The following is a 24606-nucleotide window of genomic DNA, read 5'->3' as shown; positions in this document are numbered from 1 at the left end:
AGGTTGTTGGGACTATTTAAAGCATGTTTGTTTGTTGATTTCTATTGCCACTTCACTTGAGAAAGGCCATTTGGCTGGAACATTGTGTTTGCTTTTGGCATATTAAACATTTTTATTGGAAAATCCGCACTGCCCTTGTTCATCTATTTATTGTAAGCAGTAGAGGCAGCATCCGATCTGTTGGTAAACACTATAAATACAGGATAGTAGGGTACGTATGTAATGCCAGCTTGTCTTGATGTAAATTCATATAACAAAAGACAGGGGTGCCCAATGGTACATCAAATTGACAAAACATATATGGTAATAAGTATAAAATTTAAATACTTCAGTAATAATAGTAATTACTTGTTTTTTTAGTTAAACCCTTTGGCCAAAGGGTCGTAAGCCTGCATACCAAACGTCAAGGTAAACCAAAAATGCAGGTCCTAACACTAAAACTGTGAACCCTTCCTGTTACCTCTGTATGAGGGGAAGCAACTGCAGTGAGTCTTGTCCATTCAGCAAAATGCCAGAACCTCCCAAGTTAAAAAAGGTGGGGAATGTGTGTGTGTGTTCCTGGGAATGTGTGTGTGTTGATGTAAATTCAGTAAGGTGGATAATATGATAAAGAACTGGATTAACAGATTCTTCTGGCTGCTGTGATGGTTGTTAAAACACAATTTGGATAGTCAACCTTTTGAGGAACAACTCTGATAATGTATGTATATCTTTATTTATATAGTGCCATTTATGTACATAGCGCGTCACAGCAGTGATACACGTGACATAATAATATACCACATAATGGGAATAAGTGCTTCAGACATAAAAGTAACATTAGGAAAAAAAGAGTCCCTGCCCCGATGAGCTTACAATCTAAGGGATAATGGTTCAATAGGCGCACCTTTCAGTGCTTCTAGAATTAGACTCAGTTGCCATGGTGGCGCTGTATCAATACGCCTGATCTTGCCTGTAGCCTTGATAAATGCTTTTACAAAGTGATTATTTGCAATACGATTTTGGAAATGTATGCCAACCGCTACTATTGGAAGTTTTGGAGTGTTCTGACTGAGCCTTTTCGCACAGCCTTCTCATACAGTAAGAAATTCAAGATATTAGTGATAAATAGATTTACACTGTTCTTACTGCACCAAGAAGAAAGATATATGTTTCATAGTCTATAACAGGGGTGCACAAAGTTTTGACCCCCCTGCCTTCTCACCTAGCCTCGCGCCCCCCCCCCCCCACTCCACTCCTGCAAGGCTCCGACGTCAAATGGCGTCGCTGGGTCATATGATGTCACGTTGCCATTTGACGCTGGTTACCAGGGCGACGCGTCGCCAAAGATCAGGTAGTAGAAGCTGCAGAGGCCTTATGCGGTCCCCCGGCACTTAATTTAAGTGCCTTGGGGGAATGCGTGGGACCTCTGTAGCCACCGTGCCTCCCCCCCTGGAAATTCTCCCACCCCTCACTTTGCGCACCCCTGCTCCACAATAAATATTTGATGTAACCATATTAAAAAAAAAAAATTATCTTATTACAATCTCTACTTTTTTTTTCTTAGAATTGACCTTAAAACCGCCATGTTGTCTGCTGAACCATCTTCAAGTTGGGATGCCAAATGCAGGTCCGGCTTAATGGCGGATCTATCATGCCATCACACCCAGCCCCACAGCTACAGAGGCCCTGCGCTCTTCCCCAACAGCAATTAAACTGAATGCCTGGGTAGAGTGCAGGGCCTCTGTAACTGTCTCATACCTTGTCCGGTGGCATTTCCTCCTGCGACCCTGGGACCCTCCGCTATCATGGTGCCTCCACATTAAATGGTGTGTTGCCATGACAACACATCACATTACCGTAACAACGTGATATCATGTGACATCGCGATAGAGGAGGAGATGCCACATCAGACAAGGTAAGAGGCCCCGCGGAAGCCCCTGCACTGAGCCCCGTGAAAATCCCAGCCGGCCCTGGCTGAATGGGACCCTGTTTCAGCAGGTCTGGAGAAATTAGTCCTTTTCAAGGTGTCCTGATTGATAGCCTGAGAAGTTCTGTAATCCACACTCTTCTGGGCCAGGCTGGAACAATGAGGATAGCATCTAATTTGTGAAGTCTGATTTTGTGTGGAACTATCTGCACTAGAGGGAATAGGGGAAAATGTAAGCCAGGGACAAATTTAATTTCATGGATAGAGCGTCTGTCCATGTTGTACTAGGGTCTTCATTCCTAATAATCGTCAGAATTGTATCCCCCTGGAAGACGGACGTCATTGTCTGGCTCTAGATCTTCCTCTAATGCATCTACTGAATGTAGCTTGTGGACGTGTGGGAAAACGGGAACTTCTGGATTATCTATCCCAAAGGGCCGTGTCACGCACTGCACACCTGTGAGCACGTGACTAGTGCAAAGGGTTAATAATTCTAGCTATCCTGCTGACTCATTCGCCAATCCCCCCCCCCCCCCCACTCCCTGCAGGGCCCTAAAAATGAGCAATATCTCCCCAAAAAAACTTCACATTATATCTCTATTACACAGCCACCACCAAAAATAATTTATGGTCATGCTAAGGGTGTCCCCGGTCCCGTTTACTGGAAAAAATGTGTAATTAACAGAAAACCCCAATCTAGCAAAATGTGTTGGAAAATGCAGTTCAAGCTGCCGTTTTAAAATATATATATATATATTTTCCCATTCAGTATGTGCAGCAAAACAATCTGCACACTGACAAGTGATTAGCCAAGTTGCAGATCGATCCGTTCTCCTGTAATCGATGTAACGCTTGCGCGAGCCCACAATGAAGACCTGACCCCGGCACTGAGGTGGGAAGGGCTGTGCCACACACCCACAGTAGCGGGGGCGAGCCCAGAAGGTGGTTTGCAGCATTGCTGGGTCTGTGTATGTAGAAAGGGTTAATCCAATACTTGCCGGGGTCCATGGGTTGGAGAGGTACACGTAGTTGGAGTCCGTAAGCCTGTGGTCTGGGGTTGGAGAGGTACTCGTCGTCGTTATCTGTAAGCCAGGGGTCAAAGAGCCAGAGAGAATCCAAATGCAAAGCCAGGTCGGTACACGAGAGGTTAAATGCAGAGGACAAGACTGAGCTGGACAAGGCAGGCACACACAAAAGCTACACAAGGTTATGTTCAGCAAAGTATGACAGGAAGAGGCAGTCCTTTATAGCAGACAGAAACCAGTAGGAGAGGGGGCGGAGCGGAGGCGGGGCCTCCGCAGATGCCAAGGATAGGCTGCAGGAGACAAGGGCTCATAGCTAAACTTGCCACGCAGCTGGGGCTCGTTGTGCGTCGTCATGCGCGTGCACCGCGCACAACGGAGGTGCGGCGCGTCCGAGGAGGCGGAGCTATGCTCGGTGGCCGTGCGTAGGAGCGGGTGCGCGCGTGCTCTGTAACAGGAGTGGTGATGCGCACATCAGCGGGGGCGGATCTTTGGCAGCTGCCGCTGCAGTACTATAGGTAAGCGAGGAGGGAGCGCGCCGCAAGGGGCGCGTTCCCCGATTCCTCACAATCGATCGCTTGGGTTATTTAATTCACTTCTTGCGCAGCATTGTGGGCAATGTAGTCCAGCAATATAATGTGACTGGGCAGTTACTAGATACAATTGGTGCACTTCTAGAGAGGGCGGGGCTACAGAGACAGATCCTATCAGAAGGGGAAGAGGGCTGTCACTTTGGAAATGCTTCCTACATTAGAAACATTAAAAATGCCTTTAAAACATTTTTTTTTATTTTTTTAATGCTACAAGTATTTTCTCATAGTACAGTACAGAACTGATTTATTTATTTTTTTTAAACACACGTGTAGGATATTGCTTGAACTTCTGCTTTAATCTCTTCTAAAATGTCCAATCAGAGCCCAAAGAGAATAATTATTAAATTTTAGATTAAATATACAAAGAATGGTACAATGCTTGTTTACAGAAAAGAGCGTTACAAAGAACATACAATATAGAAATGCAGACCGTTATAGAAAATAACAGGATATATAACAGAAAATCAAACTACGTTACCACATGACACTATCATACCCTTCAAAGGGGGCTTGAAGTTGAAATAAGAGAATTTCACATGTTTATTGGCATAAAACACCCCTCTGTGTTTCATTCTAATTTGATATCCCAAATGCGTGGTTTTTATCCTCAAACTTTGCCATGTGACCATTATAAGTCCACCTTAGTGGTTGTGTCCTATTTTCCCACTCTTCCATCTCCTGTGAAAAGTATGGCTTGTAGGAGAAAATTCATCTGGAAGTATGAAACACCCTATAACTTTATCCCCGTAACCCCCGGAATAATGCTACCTGCATTAATGTGTTCACATTATTCTCCCCAAGGTGTAGATACCATTGTTACTCATGCAAGTTCTACTTTGGTATGAGTAAACAGGTATTTGAGGTGTGCATATAAATATCCTTGGCATTTTTTATATTAATTTAAACAGCTGAAACCCACTCATCAGAAATATATATTTCTCATTCTTGTGAGGATCATCACCCACCATATATCTTTATATTTTGTAAATCTGTATGGATATAACTGGTGTATCTTCTTTCACCGTTTGTCTCTGGAAAAGGAGGTTTATTCAATTTTGACTGGCCAACCAAGGGAGTCTGTATTCTATATGAGTGTCAACTTATGGTAAACATGGTTGTTGTATTGATCAATTACCCCAATAAAACCTGACCAGTCAACTCTTAGATAATTTCACTAGTAACAGAAACAAAAAAATTGTTATTTTAAAAAAAAAACTCAAGTTAACCCTTTGTGTGCCTTTTTTTTAACACAACTACACAGAAAAAAAGGCATGAACATCACAGGCCATTTATACATTTTGAATAGAATAGTGTATCTTGAGCTTTTTTTGCCACAAGACAGATGTCCCTTTACCTTCCGTAATTCTGAAGATGATTGATTAATCTGACCAAGGTTTCAGCCACATAGCTGTAAGGGCCGCACAGAAAGTGCTGGCGATCTTGCCAGAAACTTAGTCATGTCTAGTGATACATCACATAAAACAAAATTATGGAATTAGACAATACTGAACATTTTTATTTTTTCCATAACAGTTTTTTATTTTTCAAGAGGCCATACATAAAATTTTAACATTACATTAAAAAACAAAATGTAAACATAGACAATCTTAATTGATTTTACATTAAAATATCATACATACATGACCTTACATTACAATACAGGACAGCAACTTAACCAAAAATAGACATACACATAAATGCGTAGCAATATTCTTTCTTTTGCGTTTGACAACTGAACATTCTTTAAGTATCTTTTGTCTTGACAATCCTGTTCCAATATCTTCCTAGAGTTGTGTGAACCAGATCTTCATAGTTCTTGTGAGACAGGTGGATGCTACTGCTGGTCTATAAGCTTCTCCCGTTCTAGCATAAAGATGTTTCAACAGACCTAATCTCTTGTCTCTGAGGTCTCTGAATGACGCCACATCTTCTAAAGGTATTTCTGGTGGATCCTGTCTCTGCTTTTTCTCAACAGCCCTTGAGTTCTAAAAGGGTGTGTGCATTTAAATTTTGTGTGTTCTGTTTTTAGTGTCCCAACTTCCATTCTGACATTATAATGTCCTTGACCACCTCATGTACTGGGAAATTTCTGGACTTCTTCTTGGCTCCTAAAAAGGTTTTTATCCATGGTATTTATCTATTCCCTTTCATCTTTTAGGCCCAACGTGGTCGAAATTTGCTTAATGATCTTATCTACTGTATTAGTATTAGGATTCAGAAAATAATGGCATGTGAATGTCAGAGGTATAGTCTTCCTCTGCATCTGAAACATCTAGAGAAATGTTGGATTCAAAACTCAAACTGCTTACCTGTCTAGAGTACCTTTTTAGGTGCTTTTAATGCTTCTTCTCTAGGAAACCACAAAAATTCTGACATCTGGGAAGGAGCCTCCTCCAATGCAGACTTTCTGATGCAAGGTTGAGACAACGTCCCAGGTTATCCAAATGGAAGTCTGTCACTACATCCTAAACGATTAAAAAGCAAGAGCTAAGATAATTATTTATTTATTTGAAAAAATTACCAGGAAATAATATATTGAGTAACTTCTCATTTTCAATATGTCCTGGGCACAGATTTATTTTGACAATACATGGTTGAGTTCAATGAACAGAGGTTAAAAGTTATGTTTACAAGCATTTTATGGACAGTTAGAGACAATATATATTATTGGTGTATGTAACAGTTACAGACAAGATTAAAATGTGTGACAACTGAAGTCGTGAAAGAAATTAGACTGGTGGTGGCTTTGAGAGTCTGTGGTAGGTTGTTCCAGTCGTGAGATGCATGGTAAGAGAAGGAGGAGCGGTCGGACTCTTTGATGAACCTTGTGTCCATGAACAGTCTTTTGAAGTCAGTCCTAAGGTGATAAGGTGATAAGTGCAGTGTGTAGTAGGGGTGAAGAGCTTGTTCATATAGCCGGATAAGTTGCCCAAAAAGTTTTTGAAAGCAAGTCAGGAAAAATGTACCTTGTGCCTGGACTCAAGGGTGCATTTAGCAGTGGTGTGTTTTGTCGTTAAATTGTAGACAAAGCAGCATATTGAGTTGTAGAGGGTGTCTACTTTATACATTTATACATTTACAAATATAATCAACAAAATAGATATCCTGGTTTTAGCTCACACTGCTAGAGCTGTTGTTCTGAAAAACAGAGATTGTGTGGGTTCAAATTCTGATCCTGTTGGGTCTGACACCATATCCCATTCTAAGGTGCCTTAGATTTGTCAACCCAATAACTCTTTGTGCATTGTAGTAAGTTAGTGGAATCACTTCCTGCCGTTTGTAGAGTTTTTTTAATTTATTTATTTATAAATAAAGTATTTCAATTCAGTATGTGTCTGGCACTCTGGCAGATGGCACAGTGAATATATTTTTCCATGTACTATTATACTAAAGCCATTTTTATGCATATCATTTATGTAACACCAAAATGAGTGCATATACCTGTACTAACTCCCTCCCCATGGCTTCCTTTAAAAGCAGACCATTTCCTGATTGACAGTTGAATGTTCCTTGTGGAGCACGCCTGAGATACCTGTGAGATACGCTAATAGTTAGATTAGCTACGTCTGATGAGTGAACAGCTAAAAAGTAGGATGTGACAGTGATTCTAACCATCAGCTGGTTTAGCTCACACTGCTAGAGCTTTGGCCTAGTAAAGCAGTGGTTGTGGGTTCTAGTTCTGGATCCGACCCTATTCCAGACATTAGGTTGTCGGCCAATCTAAGGCAGATCCAAATCTGTCCCAAAAAATTGCTTATCTCTATAACTCAACTTGTCAAAATGTTACTCATTTAATCGCAATACTTGCATAGCATACTTTATTTGCCATTTTGCTTTTTTTTTATAGGTAGGCTTTCAGGCCTTAAGTGCAAAGTTCATAGCAAATGATGTGCATATTACTGATTACGTCCATTTGTTCATTCTAATAGTTTCAGTATATGTCGCTAAGAGGAACTGAGATTTTAAGGTATTTTCAAGCCCATCAGCTGGAAAACCAAGGTTTCCTGAAAGCTCATTCCACTATATAGATCATATATGGTTAAACATGGTCAAAAGACCATGATATTCCGTAATAAACTTTCAAAACATGGTTTAAACATATTAAAAAGCATACATTTTCAATATAAAGCAAAATGAATAAAATATGCCCCCTTTGCAATCAACACCCAGTAACAGGAAAAGGAGCAGCAATAAAATGTCATGATTTGAGTCCAAACACAATATGGTTTACTGTAGCAACTGTTTCTTTATCTACATTTAGTAGCATATCCTTTCATTATTTAAAGTGAACTTTAAGCTCACATTCTTATCTGCTTGGCCGGCAAATGAAATGCTTGTATTCATGGGATGTTGAAATGCTGCTTACTTTGACTGGAAAGTTTCTGTTGGCAAATAATGATGCATGTAGTCATATTCTTGGAAATGATTTAGTTCCGTTTAGTCCGTACTGCAGAAGTAAAGAAGCTCACACAACAGGAGGAAATTGGCAGAGTTCACCACTAACGGACCGATGCATGGATATAAAACAAAACTCTGGCAAAGCATATTTTAACTAGTCTTATGTGTTTCCATTTCAAATACAATTAACTAGTGATGATAAATGTGGCAAATTAAGCAGCTTACTTGCAATAAATACATACTGTATACACAGACATGAAAGTATTAGAATGCACTACAGTATCTCTTCTATCTTCTGCCTGTTAAATAATTGGCAACCATTAGCTTGTAATTTTTTAATGGAACTTTGAAAGAAAAGGAAATCCTGTCTGACTGAACAGTGTCAGCCAGGGAACTGATACTGGCCAGGGCTATTCAAGCAGCACTTCTGAAAACTGCTTTTTTTTTTACTGGATAGATCAGTGATTTCCAACCTTTTTTTGATTAAGGAAGCCTATGTGATATTCTGAGGCACCCCAGACCCTCCCTAATAGGGTGGCTAAGATCTGATGCATTGTCATTTCTTCTGTATTTGGTACAATTTTCAAATAACCTAAAAATCGCAGGAACCCTTTAGGGATGCCCAGGGAACCCTGGTTGAAAAACACTGAGATAGATGCTTTTTCTGCCATGTTTCCATTTTTTAAAGCTGAATTATTTATTGTCGCTTGGATATAAACCGTAATAATTATTTGCTTGGTGTTCTGACACCCTTTTCCTTAAAAGAAACCTCACTAAAGGCACTCATACAAATACAAAAAAAAAAAAAAAAAAAAAAGAAGAGCTTCAGAAAATCAAACACATTAAAAGATTCAGTTGTCATGTTTATAGAGTTTCATATAATTTAATTCTTGTGATACTCATTGCCTCTATATTCAGTAGGGTCAACTTTGGTTGACAGTCCCAGGGGGGGATGTACCTTTAAAATATTGCTACACTCCTGCATTAAAACATACTACACCACTTTTTATGACACTAACTACTGCGGGTAAAAGTGAATACACACAGTGTACATAATAAAGTGACCAAGCCGCACATTCACTGTTTATTTATGCTTGTAAGGATATTTATATACATATATACTTTTCTGCATTACATTAAGGGGGACATTCACTAATGTCCGTCGAGGGGTAACTGCCATTGAATTGGGGGAGATTCCCTGACCTCTAGTATGAGGGTTAGTACATATCCCCGGTAGGGTGCATACAAAAAACATAGAGCAAACATTTTCACATTTCAGATGTATGTCCTTAAATATACTTTTGCATGACGTTCTAAAAATGAGACAAGTCAATAAAGCTTTATTATTTATGCATGGTAAAACAATACTTATGGCAATACATTGAAAAAGGGATAAAAAATGCCCAGCAATACCAAACATTGCGTAATCAATGTAAAATCTCATACTATGTGGCACTTATACGAGGTGCATTCCTGACAAGAATGTACAGGGCTTGAAATGGATATTATACTCACCTACAGATCATAACTGAATACAAAATAACTCTATCATTAAGGGTACTTTTCTAACCTTGGGGCCATTCATTCAAAAGTATCTGCGCTGATCCACTGTTGTTGTGACAGTGATGCCATTAGAACAACAGTAATAATAATAATAATAATAATAATAATAATAATAATAGCATGTTCTTGTATAGCGCTGCAAGTTTTACGTAGCGCTTTATAGAGACATGTTGCGGGTCCCTGTCCCATGGAGCTTACAATCTGTTTTTGGTGCCTGAGGCACAGGGAGATAAAGTGACTTACCCAATGTCACAAGGAGCTAACACCAGGAATTGAACCAGGTTCCCCTGCTTCAAACTCTCAGAGCCAGTCAGTGATTTTACTCACTGAGCCACTCCCTCTCCATTATACTCATTTTCTTTAGGGGAGAAAAGAACAGCTAATGCCAAAGGCTGACACACCAAAATTGCTGGTTTGGACTTTGTGAACCCCATTATGTATGTAGCACTCTCACCCCCACCCTAAGTGAGATTGGGGTGGGTAGGTGTAGCTGACTACTTAGTGTGGTGCTGTACCTGTTTGGCAACCAGGAGGGATGAGCTTCCGCCACGGGGAACCTGGGGTATATACTTACACTCGGTGCAGCGCCTCCACTGATGAGGGATCCCAACGTGGTGGGAATGTGCCCTCACCAGAACAACCATACAGTAAATACACACAATGTGAATAAACATTATTTACTGAGCATGAACGATAACTTCAATGAAACTCTCTTTGCATAACATCAATACATCATTACATCATATGAATAACATTGCATCACCCTGAATGCATACCATCCCCTCAGCCCATGTGGCCGTCATCACATCACCCTCAGTCCCTTTGATAATAATGTGCTTGGGCACTTATCCCTTGAGTGTCCACAACAATAAAGAGAATGTGAGTGTGAGGGATAGTGCTTCCCTGTGTTGGGGCCCGGTGGTGCACTTAATATACTGTATACTACCTCCCTGATCAGTCCTGATCAGGAAAATCCTTTGTAGTCAGCAACTCCTCAACTTGGTCCCACGCTGCGGTGCGCTGCTCCTTGCAGAAATGATTACACCCTCTGACTCCTCCAGGGAGGGATCTCCAGCCGGAATGATCCTTTACTACACTCTCTGCTATGGAGTCAGACACTCTTCCTGCTACACGCTGTACTGACAGTCAGGCACGGTCATGAAGCATTCCTCTTTCTCTCTGAGTATGGTGAAGGTGTCCCTGTCTTAAGGCAGTCCCTATAACATACAGTTATTCCTCTACAGTGTCTCAGGGGACTAACTGGGCCCTGGGGATATACCTCTAGCCTAGTCCTTGCATGCAGAAGATCTCTTGCTGTAGATTCTGTCTGATCCCAGACTCTGGAAGCTCACCACATGCAACTGGCACTGGTGATATTACACACACTGTATAACTTAGAAAGCAACCCCCCCCCCCCCTTCTTCCTATGAGGGGCCTTTCACTGACACAGTCAAAGTCCACTACTCTGGCTGCACTGCACACAACCCTGTTGCAACTAGCTATCCTGCTCAGCTAAAGTGACAGCCTCCCTATCTGGGTCTGTCCCTATCTGCAGCAGCTCACTGGTGACTCAGGGCTATCTGGGGCCTGGGGAGGGTCTCTGGCCTAGTGCATGGGTCCCTGACCCTGCACACCTACCTCCTCCCCTGTCTGCTTCCCCACCCTGACTGACTTCCTTCCTGCCAGCTTGCTAATATCCCTAACTAGATCCTCCCCTTTACAGGAGAATCCCTCAGCCCTATTGGCTAGGCTCAAGCACCTGACTGCCTGCTGCTATGCCTCCTGGGAAGTGTGTTCCCCAGAAGGCTCCTGCCTATGGAGACCGCATGGCCTCCTCTGTAATGGCTGCCTACCTTTTCCTGTCTGAACCTGCGCTAACCTAATGGCCGCCGTGCCACTTCCCTGCGCATGCGCAACCTCTAGAGGGCCTTTCTGTCTCTCTGCCTTCTCCTGCGCCTGCTCTGCCACCTCTAAGATGGCCTCCGCAACCGTCCGCACTTGCGCAAGCATTCACGCACGCGCGGTCAACTCCAACATGGCGGCGACAACCAGTGGAGAACCGCCGGAGCCTCCCTGCGCCTCCTGCTGCTGGCTATCTCGCAGCACCGCCCTAACCGCGCGGCACCTGCCCTTACGCCAGGGAGAGCGCAGGGAAGCGTCCCATAGCCGGGGCCCGCACTGGTAAGGGGCCAAGGGCTATATGTATAAGGGTGTAAATAATGGTGTAAAATAGTAAGAAAAATATAGTTTACAACAGTAAGGTTTGTGTGGCCATGAACATTCTCCCTGAATCAAAAACTGATGAAGTAGAAATGAAACCCAAAGTAGATTGCCTTAAAAACAGATTACAAATAGTAAACATGAATGCTTTACATATATCTACTCTAACAATTTTACTTGCATTCTTGCAAAATGTACACACGTTGAATTCATTATTTGAATGCATGTACATACAGCAACTGGCTCTGCATTATCTACCTAAAGCACGTATCAGAAAGTCATGATGCGATAATCCTGTGTCATTTACATACAGTGTTACACTTACAATACTTTGCTGTTGCCGGTAAGAAGAAAATGTCAGGTGTTCTCAGATTTATGGTTTGAAAGTCCGTGTAAGCAAATAATTTTTCCTTACTGTATATTTCAAAACTTGAACTAATGCCAGTGCAGTTTACACACTGTTACAGTCCTATTGTAATAGCACATGAATGCATGTCAGCAGTGTTAACACAAGATGTAAAATATACTGTAAGCAAAGTGGGGCTCCGACATACTGTACACATTTTGTAAACACTTAGTAGGCACTGACTGCAGAACCATATTATATAATGGAGTTCTTATGCACTGATTTTTTTCCCCATAAAAACTATTTCATGTTTATTGCTCCTATTTGTTGATTTGCTGTCTTGTTCAAATGCTGTTTTATTATAATAAAATGATACGAGTGAAAAATGGATTAAACATGAAGTATTGGAAAGCGATGTTATTAAAGATATAACGGCAAGCTTCCTCACGTGCAACTTGCTGTCCATTCTTCTTATCCAGTGAAAAAAGTGCTTCCAGAAACTGTGACTTACACGTAGTACTACTCGGCTCTTAGTGATCACTTAATTCTTTTCATAAATATTTACCAGCCATAGTAAAGGTGATTTGGGGTGATGCCCTGGCAAGGAAGGGCAGCTAAAGACACCCATATTGACTATAATGCTTTCTCCTGCACATTAAGCTCCTGTAATTCATACATTTCAATGTCTCGCTCCTGCCTCCTGAGAAGTTAGGATAGTTCTCATTTACAGTGGGGACTCCACAGGGAGATGGTAACAAGGGCGTGTGCAAGGGTATTTGGTGCCCCAGGCGAACCTCCAGCTTGCGCCCCCTCACACACACACACAATTAACGTTCAGATTTTTTTTTATATCTAACTGAAAAAAGTAAATGTTATACTTAATAGATAAATTCATACACACTCCCCCTCTCTCCCTGCCATTCTATCTCCCTCCTCTCTCTGTCATTCTCCCTCACCTCTCTGTCATTCTCTTCCCCCTCTCTCTATTACTCCCCCAAGCCCCCTTCTCTCTGTCATTCTTTCCCCGCCCCCATCATTTGACCCCTTTCTCTGTCATACTCTCCCCCCTCTCTCTCCTCCCCCTCTCACAGCCTCCCCCCTCTCACTCTCTCTCCCCATTCTCTCTGTCATTCTCTCCCCCCCTCTCCCTGTCATTCTCTCTCCCCCTCTGTCTCCACCCCCTCTCCCTCACTCCTCTCTCTCATTCTCTCCCCCCCCCTCTATTTCATTCACCCACCCCTCTGTCATTCTCCCATCCATCTCTCCCCTCTCTCTCTGTTATTCTCTCTCCCCCTGACACACACACAAAACAGAACAAATACACACAGGTCAGCCACAGAAAACACACACACATTACCCAGCAGCAGCCAATCAGGATGGAGGAAACTGCCCAGCTCCCTAGCAGCGGCCCAGCTCTGGGAGATGGGGAAATCCCCTCACTAAGCAAACTGGCGTCTGCCATGCCTAGTTGGCCTGGTTGAACTGGCCCTGGGTGTAACTGCAGTGGTGGGACTCAGCCGGTTCGCACCGGTCTGCACTGGTTCGTGCGAACCTGTTACTAAAATGTCACAAGTTCGCCGAACCGGTGCTTAATTCTCTTACCTGTGGCGGCAGGCGGCGTCTACCAGCATCTTTTCCCTGCATACAGTAACTTCTCGATATGGCTGCGTGGTGTCAAATTGCACTGTGTTGCCATGCCAACAGGAAGGCCATGTGACATAACCACTATGGCAACGAGACGCTAAGTGATGTCACAACGTTGTCATGGCAACACGGCGCCAAGTGACGCTGCGCAGCTATTTTGAGAAGATATGCAGGGAAAAGATGTTGGTAGATGCCGTCCGCCAAGGTAACAACTGGTTATTAAACATTTTCAATCCCACCGCTGGTTAACTGTATATCTGGTTGCTTCGACAGCAATGATAATATTATAAATATCATACATAACTACTCTCACAGTGGCGTAACTTCAGTGTAAGGGGCCCCGGGCAGTTCACTTACCTGTCGTCCCTCGTTGTCATGATGTTGCTGCGTCACGTGATGGCGCTTTAGTCATGGCAACGCATCACCATGTGACGTTGCTGCATGACGTGACACCGTGATACCATGACGATGCAGCATCATATGACACCGCGACTTCGATGCAGCTGGGCTTCTCTCTTACAGAGGCCCTCCAATCAGTTTCATTGCTGTGGGGAAGAGCGCGGGGCCTCTGTAACCGCTTATGGGGTTCATCTCAAGTCCGGAGGGCTCCCTTCCCCCCAGATGTGGTGGTTTTTACACCACTGTACTTTCAAAGAACCAACCATGAACGGTGATTCAGAAGGTGCATGTGCTTGTGAAACAAAAGTCAGGAGGGTAAGGGAGTCAAACTTTCAAGAGATATTTACAATCAATCACTAATGAAAATGTAGCCCATTGAATCTATCACTGCCATGAGCGCCTTTTAATCCTTCTGTATGTACTTTAAAGTACTAGTTACCATGTTGGTCCTTGAAAAGTGTGAGTTCAAATAGGGTTGTGATTTATTTTAGAGCATCAAAGAGTTTTTCATAAATTGAATTATAATCTACAAAGCCTCAAATATCTCTCCTGTCTTCTCCAAGCATATTTAACACTGGTTCCATTCAGGTTTATAAATTTAAATGTGTGAAAATGAAAAAAAAAAAAGTCCTGTGAAATTATTGCTATAAAACCATCTGACATCTGAAATTACTGTTATATTATTTCAACATTAAGGTATTATCCCCATAAAACACAGCTTATAAAGGTTCTGTAACCACTTTTAAAGATATCACTTGCTAGCACATTCGCCTCCCAGACAGGTCTGCAAACCTGCTTTTCACCATTATCTCTGACCCACGGGTGCGCAAACTGGGGGACGCACAGAGCTCCCACGCTCTTCCCCAAGGCATTTAAATTAAATGTCGGGGCACCGCGCGAGGCCTCTGCAACCTCTACTTACCGAGATTTAGCCGGCTCAGACACGTCCCCATGGGAACGTGACGTCAAATGACTCCGCGGGTTACATTATGTGACGTCACATGGCCCTGCAATGTCATTTGACGCCGAACTGAGGTAAGGGGGGGGCGCGAGGATGGAGGAAAGCAAGCGGGGGGTGCAGCAAGAAAAGTTTGTGCACCCCTTTCTTAGGCAGTGATTATACCGCTGAACTGCAGGGCGCGCGCGCATCTGTGACATCACAATAGCGACGTCGCAGAGCAACATGTGCACAAGCACATGCCACTGCGCTCACGGCTGCAGGCTGAAATCTGTTTTTTGATTGAACGGCAACGTCGTATGACGCGGCAGTCGCACCCAGGAAACAAATTTTGAAAACGTTTCAACTGTCACCCACATTGCAGTAGCAAGTGGGGAGACAGTTGCATTTGGTATGTGCAGTTTTCACGTTGTTATTAAACGTGTTTTGTGCCACGCGGTGTCGCTACGGGCGACACCACGGGCGGTTTTGTGTATTATCGCAGCCTTAGGCTACGGCACCAGTGCGCGCATTGCCCGGGTGCCTGGCGGCGCTCGTTCCCTGCATCCGAGCGATCTGAAGGACTTTAGATCACTTGCTACGGTGAGGCGTGGCAGGGACGCGGCTGGTTCGCCCTCATTAGCTGAACTGCCACCATGACGTGGCCATTGCTCGGCTGCCACGCCAAAACACAAAAATCTGGTCTTTTGGCAAAAGTGGTCGCACATCTCGCTTTCTACAGGCGCGCACAGGCAGTGACTGGGACCAGGCCCAATGAGGGCCGTATCTTGTTTGCGCCATGCACGCCATAGCACGCGCATCCGCAAGCAGTGGGAACGAGGCCTTAGCATACAGTGCTACAACTGCAGCAAGGGATTCTGGGAAATTACTTTTAGAGAGAAACTTTGATAGAGGGGACTTCTCTAAATCAAAACTTCTGAATAGAAGATAAAAACTGGAGGTGCGTCAACACAGGTCCACAAAAGAATGACACATTTGCTGCGGGATGAGCATGCAATGCGTTAGTGTCCAATTCAGCAACAAAGGGCTATAATTCCAATACCAGAAATCCTGTTGCTGGTTCCAGATTTCATAAAACAACCAATTCTCTCAAACCTCCAACACCTTGGAACATTGAAAACCCTCACTGTTCTACTTTAGTTATGTCTATAACCAGTGTTCGTCAAACCTATACATTTGCACGCCCCGGGCGAGTGGATTTAACATTGTGGCGAGCTCCTATTGGCCCAAGCAGCACACGTATGGTACTAGGTGGCGAGTAGATTTTTTTGTTCGGCGAGTAGATTTTTTGGTGATTTGTCGACCACTGTCTATAACTATTGAAACTTGAACATTTTGTACATGTATTGTCTATATCTTTCCCTATGACATATTCCCAAACTAGATATTTACCTAAACTTTTTACTTGTAAAGAGTTGTAAAAGAAACATATTCTCACTTATTTCAACTATATCAAAGTGTTATGAATTACTTTTCGGTACTATTTATGTACATCAAAGTAGCTTCATTGTAATAGCTTGTATGACTAAAATGTTGACATTGGGGTGTTGCCTACAAAAACTATACACAAAAACATAACCAGCGCATTATTATGCATTATTAAGTATGGTTCAGTATGGCAAGATCACCACATCAGATGTGTTGTTTTGTATTCGAAGGAATGGAGCTTGATAAGTCTGCATGACTGGTGGATCCGATGATCAAGCATGCTGAACAGTGCATTGAATTTGTAATGGTTAGCCGTAGTCTTTAATTCCCTGTGCATAAGAACATTAACTGAAATGTATAGTGTATCAATAAACATATTTTCTTGGGAAACCTAATGGTTAAACAGAGATTGAAGCCAGAGATCAAATGGGCAATACTCCATGTCCGGATTACAAAACAAAAATTATTGTCAGGTCGATTTATCTTAGTAAGAAACATAAAAGTGAATGGCAAAATGACATAAAAGAAGGGCATTCGATATTTACAACAAATACTAAACAAAGACTGCTGAACGATGAGGAAAAAAAAACATCTCTGGAATTGTTAAATGTACACTCAGATTCTCACAAATTGCACAGCCAAGATTGGCCTTACAGATGGCAATACATACAGTGCTGACCTTCTGCATTGTGATTCTTTTGATTAATGCTGTTGAACTGGAACAAAGCAACACTCAGTGTTTCTGTAAAGATGAGCATTGCTTATTCTGCATTCACACTATAATGGAATGAGAATTCAGAAAGCATTATACGCCCTACAAAGAATTTAAAGAAGTTCTGACCAATCCAACATTTATAATTTTATAACGCTGTGAAAAGCTTTAATTGTTTCAGAATAACACATGGAAAATGAATGGAATTTTACATGTTTTAACAAACAATAACTGCTTAACCTTAAGGCTTGAGCAACAGCATTGTTTAGAGGTCATTGAGGCCAACTCAAAAAGGGGTCTTTTTGTCTTGGTATTGGCAGTAAGTGCCTGCACAAATGTACAAATGATTGCTATTGCAGAAACCCAGGAAACAATATGCATAGATCAACATTACTGTTAAATGATCAATTATTATATACTGTACGCGGCTGTACGACTGTACCATGAACAAAGTGATTTCAAAGACGAAATTCCGTTGACTTAAAAAATAATCTTTGGCTGCGATTATACAGAGGAACTGCAATGTGCGCGCGCGTCTGTGATGTCACGTGCGCAAGCACAATCTTCTGCACGCGCGACTGCAGGGGAGACAAGGCTGACATCTGTTCTTTGATTGGACGGATGCGTCATGTGACGCGGCCGTCGCAACATGAAAACAAATTTGGAAATCTGAACTGTGTCGCGCATTGCAGTAGCAAGCGTTGCGACAGTCGCCGTAGGTATAAGCACTTTGCGGGGACGTATACTCTTTGTTTTGGCGCTGCACACGTTTTTTGGTGTAATCACGGCCTTACTGTATGTGCACTCAAAAAAGCTTAAATTCTACCTAGCAACTGGATCTAAAAGCATGCACTCAGGCATGAAACATCTTGCTTTTTTGGAGGGAGTAAGGGGACACACACAGAGTTTTAATTACCTGATCCAAACTGATTCATTCTCCCCTGCCTGCTGGGGACCTCTGGAGGGGAAAGGGGGGGGGGGGAGAATATTTATTCCCTGGCAGAAAATAAACTCCTGGTCATACCCAATCTGGTGCAGCCAATTAAAAACTGCAACATTATTGCAGGTGTTGACTTTGCAACTTTCTATTGGTGACCCAGTGGGTGTATTTGTAGTAGTCGCCCAGAGGTCAGAGGACCACAGATAAGCACCGGGGTAACCCCCGAGTTCAGTTCGTTAAAAAAGAAATACATTGATTGGAAGGAATCGCTACTTTAAAGTTTGTTTGACAATTTAAGAGGTTTTCTACAGTATAGTAAATCCAGGACCAAAATGTCAAGACCAAAAACATGAGGATGCCATGGAAAAAAAATATTTTGTGATGGGCTGGAAACCGTGTCTACATGGTGTGACAGAAACCAGGGTATGGTAATAAATTCCATATATAGGGCTCCCAGGATACTGAACAGTTTCTATCCTGTCTGGCCTGGGAGTGCAGCCTTATAATACATGCACTCCATCCCACAGTTTTGGGCAAGCGCTGGAACTGAGGGATTTCTGTCACCTGTCATGCTAATTAGAAATCAGGTATGTAAGACTGATTTCCTGTTTGCTCTTGTCTCTTCTCCAGAGCCTGGAAGGCTGCTGAACACAGTGGGGAGAAGCCCCTTCCCCACACAGGTTCAATTGTTCTATTCATTTGGCTAACTCTGCAAAAGTACCTTGTTTTGTTGTTGGAAAGTGGAAAAGCCACTTCCACCCTGAGTTAGGGAAATCTAAGTTAAGTTATCGCTCAGGTGAGCAGCTTTTGTTTTGATGTGTTTTGTTGTATGCACTGTGGCAGTCTCAGTGCCTGGGACTGAATAAACCAGGCACAGCCTGTTTAAAGGAACAGTACGTGACGCCTCCTCATTTAACCTACCCCAAAAGACCGTGTTCTAACCGTCCCGGACAAGCAGCGGAGCCCCGGAGTAAGCTGTTTGTCACATATGGTGGAGAATGCGGGCAGAACACTAAAAGGTCTGGGGGTTAAAGAACTTTAAAAAAAAAAAAAAAAAAGAAAGTTTTTTTTCTCTCTCTCCAAACAAGATGGAAGACGTGGTGAGTGCGCTGGTACGCAATGTCGCTGTCCAGAAAGACGCGAATGAAGCCCTGCAACAGGCGAATGCAAACCAGCAAGAGACAAACCGCTTGCTGAGAGAGGAGCAACAGCGGTTCGCTCAGGGCTTACAGCAGGAACTCGAGATCCTGAGGGGGACTATCAGTAACCTTCCACTGGCAGCGGCAGCCCCAGTTCCGAAAATGACCAGGGCAAGCCACTACCTTCAGAAGATGGGACCCTCGGATGATGTGGAAGCCTATCTTCTCACGTTTGAACGCACGGCACAGAGAGAGGGATGGCCAGAAGCTGAGTGGGCTGGTCTAATCGCACCCTTCCTAAGCGGCGAACCCCAGAAGGCTTACTTTGATCTAGAGCCAGCCGAAGCTAACGTCTATGCAAAATTGAAGTTCGAGATCCTCGCCCGCCTCGGCGTAACCACGGCTGTTCGCGCCCAAAGGTTTCACGCATGGTCCTTCACGATGGATAAAGCCACCCGAAGCCAGATGTATGACCTCATCCACCTCGCCCGGAAGTGGCTACAACCCGAGATCAACTCAGCAAGCCACATCGTGGAACGGTTGATCATGGACCAGTTCTTGAGGAAACTTCCCTCTGCCTTACGCCATTGGGTCAGTCGGAGTGACCCCCACAATGCGGATGAGCTTGTGGCCCTCGTAGAAAGGTACAATGCAGCAGGAGAGCACCCGCAACCCACAGTCGTGGAGCAACCCCACTACCCGAGGTTCCAGGACTCTTCCAGAGACGGTAAAAGGGTACCGGGGTTAAGGGGAGCTGAAGAGCGGCGACCACCTTCACGCAGCACCAGCAACAGTGGTTCGCACACTAAGGGCAATAGCCAACATGGGGAGCCGGGAAAAGGCTCTAAGTGGGACACAGACTATGTACCTAAATGTGTAAATTGTCATGAGAGGGGCCACACAGCAAAAATCTGCCCACTAAATGATGAGCCCATGCAATGCAACAGCGTGGAACCTTATTCGCTGTTGTCCCAATGTATGCGCCCTAGCCCAGAGGACCCCTTGAATAACCATCTGTGGGCATCTGTAAAGGTTAATGGTAGGAGGGTTCGGGCACTTCTGGACTCTGGGAGCATGGTCACACTAGTGTCCGAATACCTCTTGCCCATTAAGAAGAAACAGGGAAACAGTTCACAAAGAATGGCAATTTGTTGTATACATGGGGATAATCATGAATATTCCACTGTTGATTTTTTTTTGAAACAGAGTTTGGTTCTTTAGATTTCAAGGTGGGTATTGTACCCAAACTGGCACATGATGTGTTAATAGGGACCGACTTTCCCCATTTTCTAAAAATGTGGTCCCCCGCTCAGAATAGCGCCCAGAGTTCAATAGCGGACCATAACGAAGTATTAGAAGAAATAAATCCTTTCCCGTTTTCAGAAATGGAGGTTGACGAGGGCCCAAATAAGAAGGGGGAAAAGGAGGAGTGCTGTAAAATTCCCTTCCCCATCACTACTTTGGTAGGGAATACCCCAAATCAGGATGTTGATCAGACACTTACCACCCCAGAACCGGATAAGACCCTCGCTGACCTAGAGGTCAGTCCTGGGAGTTTTAAGAAGGCCCAGTGGGAGGACCCCACATTAGAGGTAGCAAGGGGAAATATACGGGACCTGAATAGTACTCTTGGCCAACCAGATAGGTCGCTTGCTTACCCCTACTTCGAGGTAGAGAACGACCTAGTATATCGGGTTGATAAAAGAAAATCAGTTACAACTAAACAATTGTTGGTACCACGGACATTCCGTAATGTAGTGTTACACCTCGTACATAGTCATCCATTGGGGGGACACCTAGGGGTGGAAAAGACAAAAGAAAAGGTTCTCCGAAGCTTCTATTGGCCTGGGGTTCTGGCAGAAATTACGAATTATTGTTCCTCATGCCCAGCATGTCAGATCACCGCCCCGTTCAAGGCGTACCGCAGCCCATTGGTACCCCTTCCCATAATAGAGGTACCATTTGACCGGATTGCTATGGATCTAGTAGGACCCCTAATAAAGTCTGCTAGGGGACATCAGCATATATTGGTAATATTAGATTATGCCACCCGATATCCGGAGGCAGTTCCCCTACGTAGCACCTCTGCCAAAAACATAGCAAAAGAGTTAGTAGTTCTGTTTTCCCGGGTTGGAATTCCTAAAGAGATTCTATCTGACCAGGGAACACCGTTTAACCCAAGTAACAAAAGAGTTATGTAAACTCCTAAAAATCAAGCACCTCAGAACCTCAGTCTATCATCCACAAACAGATGGTTTAGTGGAAAGGTTCAATAAAACCTTAAAGAGCATGTTACGGCGGGCGGTCGATAAAGATGGGAAAAACTGGGATTGTTTGTTACCGTACCTGTTATTTGCCATTAGGGAAGTTCCCCAATCATCCACAGGCTTCTCCCCGTTTGAACTATTGTATGGCCGACACCCAAGGGGCTTACTGGATATAGCCAAAGAGACTTGGGAACACGAGGTTACCCCTTACAGAAGTGTAATAGAGCATGTTGCCCAGATGCAGGACCGCATTGCTGCAGTCCTACCCATAGTGAGGGAACACATGGAGAAAGCTCAAGAAGCACAGAGGAATACGTATAATAAGGGTGCTAGGGTCAGAATTTTTTTTCCAGGTGATAGGGTACTAGTTCTGGTTCCCACCGTGGAAAGTAAATTCCTTGCTAAATGGCATGGGCCATATGAGGTCTTGGAAAGAGTGGGAGAAGTAAATTATAAGGTAAGACAGCCAGGTAGGAGGAAACCTGAGCAAATTTACCATATAAACCTACTCAAGCCCTGGAAAGATAGAGAAGTCTTGTCAACCCTAGTAACCCCAGGTCCGTCAGAGAGTCAAGAAACTGACCCAGAGGTTAGCATAGCTGAAACCCTGTCCGTTCATCAGAAACAAGAGGTTCAGAATTTAGTGAGCAGAAACAAAGAAATCTTCTCTACACAGCCAGGTAGAACTAGCGTAATTGAACATGACCTAGTCTCTGAACCGGGGGTCCGAGTTAACCTTAAACCGTACCGAATCCCAGAGGCCAAAAGAGAGGCTATAAGTTTAGAGGTTAAAAAAATGCTAAAACTAGGCGTAATTGAGGAATCCCAAAGTGGGTGGAACAGCCCTATAGTCTTAGTCCCAAAGCCAGATGGTACAACAAGGTTTTGTAATGACTACCGGAAACTAAACGCGGTGTCAAAATTTGATACTTACCCTATGCCCAGGGTAGATGAACTTGTAGAGAGACTGGGCAAAGCCCGATATCTCACAACCCTAGACCTAACAAAAGGGTACTGGCAGGTTCCCCTCACAGAAAGGGCAAAAGAAAAGACAGCCTTCTCAACCCCAGACGGCCTCTTTCAGTATAGGGTGCTGCCTTTTGGCTTACATGGAGCTCCCGCCACATTCCAAAGAATGATGGATAAAATTTTAAAACCACATGCTCGGTATGCTGCTGCCTACCTGGATGATGTGGTAATCCATAGTGAAGATTGGCAATCCCACCTTCCAAAGGTCCAAGCTGTGCTCGACGCAGTTCGGTCTGCTGGACTAACTGCTAACCCCGCTAAATGCACCATTGGTCTGGAGGAGGCCAAGTATCTGGGGTATTCTATTGGCAGAGGTTTACTCAAACCCCAAACACTCAAAGTGTAGGCGATACAAGGTTGGCCAAGGCCAGTTACAAAAAAACAAGTAAGGACCTTTTTGGGGTTAATTGGGTACTATAGAAGGTTTATTCCCAATTTTGCGACTAAGGCAACCCCACTAACCGACCTCACAAAAGCAAGAGGACCACTTATGGTAAAGTGGTCCCCCGAAACCGAACAGGCCTTTAGAAGCCTGAAAGAAGCTCTCTGTGCCCAACCAGTGTTGGTCACACCTGACTTCTCCAAAGAGTTCGTAGTCCAAACCGACGCATCTGAGGTAGGGCTGGGGGCGGTACTCTCCCAGGAGTCTCAAGGTGAGGAACACCCCATCCTTTATTTAAGTAGGAAACTAAATCCCCAGGAGAAAAATTACTCCATAGTAGAGAAAGAGTGTCTCGCAATAAAGTGGGCTGTAGAGACGCTCAAATACTACCTGTTGGGGAGAAAATTCCGGTTGGTCACAGATCATGCACCCCTTACCTGGATGTGTCAAAACAGGGAAAAGAATGCTAGAGTGACCAGGTGGTTCCTAAGCCTACAACCCTTTAAATTTTCTGTGGAACACAGGTCAGGGCACAAACATGGCAATGCTGACGGGTTGTCAAGGATGCACTCCCTAATATCCATGGTCGCTCATCCCTCAGGGTCTGAGCTGGGGGGGAGGATATGTGACAGAAACCAGGGGATGGTAATAAATTCCATATATAGGGCTCCCAGGATACTGAACAGTTTCTATCCTGTCTGGCCTGGGAGTGCAGCCTTATAATACATGCACTCCATCCCACAGTTTTGGGCAAGCGCTGGAACTGAGGGATTTCTGTCACCTGTCATGCTAATTAGAAATCAGGTATGTAAGACTGATTTCCTGTTTGCTCTTGTCTCTTCTCCAGAGCCTGGAAGGCTGCTGAACACAGTGGGGAGAAGCCCCTTCCCCACACAGGTTCAATTGTTCTATTCATTTGGCTAACTCTGCAAAAGTACCTTGTTTTGTTGTTGGAAAGTGGAAAAGCCACTTCCACCCTGAGTTAGGGAAATCTAAGTTAAGTTATCGCTCAGGTGAGCAGCTTTTGTTTTGATGTGTTTTGTTGTATGCACTGTGGCAGTCTCAGTGCCTGGGACTGAATAAACCAGGCACAGCCTGTTTAAAGGAACAGTACGTGACGCCTCCTCATTTAACCTACCCCAAAAGACCGTGTTCTAACCGTCCCGGACAAGCAGCGGAGCCCCGGAGTAAGCTGTTTGTCACAATGGGGTAAGAATGTAACAACAGTTAAAATGCAGCAGTAATTTGGACTGAGTTTTAAAAAGTATTTAGAATGTTCATGACAACTGTGACGGAAAAGGCAGCAGGACTTAAATTAAGGTTAAGCCCAGCCTAAAGCCGCCACGTCAATAGTGTACAGCTGTTTGATATAGTGTATACCTCCCCCCCCCCCCCCCCCAGTCACATCCACCAGAGGCCCCCTGTGGTTCCTCTGTCCTGTGCCTGGGTGAGGTGTCAAACTGTCCCAGGTTTATATTGTGTGTCTGCATGAGCTGTGCCCCATGTACTTTTTGCCATGTGCTGCATGACCCCTGCTGAGATGAGGCTTTGAAACTTCCTGGATCTCTGACAGACGGCCTCCCTTGGTTAGGGAATCCTTAAAATAACCGTTCAGTTGTGACTGCAGGGTCTCTCTCTGATCCAGACACACAGACTG

Source organism: Ascaphus truei, chromosome 7 (genome assembly GCF_040206685.1).
Source record: "Ascaphus truei isolate aAscTru1 chromosome 7, aAscTru1.hap1, whole genome shotgun sequence".
NCBI lineage: Eukaryota > Metazoa > Chordata > Amphibia > Anura > Ascaphidae > Ascaphus > Ascaphus truei.
The sequence above is the reverse complement of the archived record's forward strand: the minus strand, read 5'-3'. Positions refer to the sequence as shown.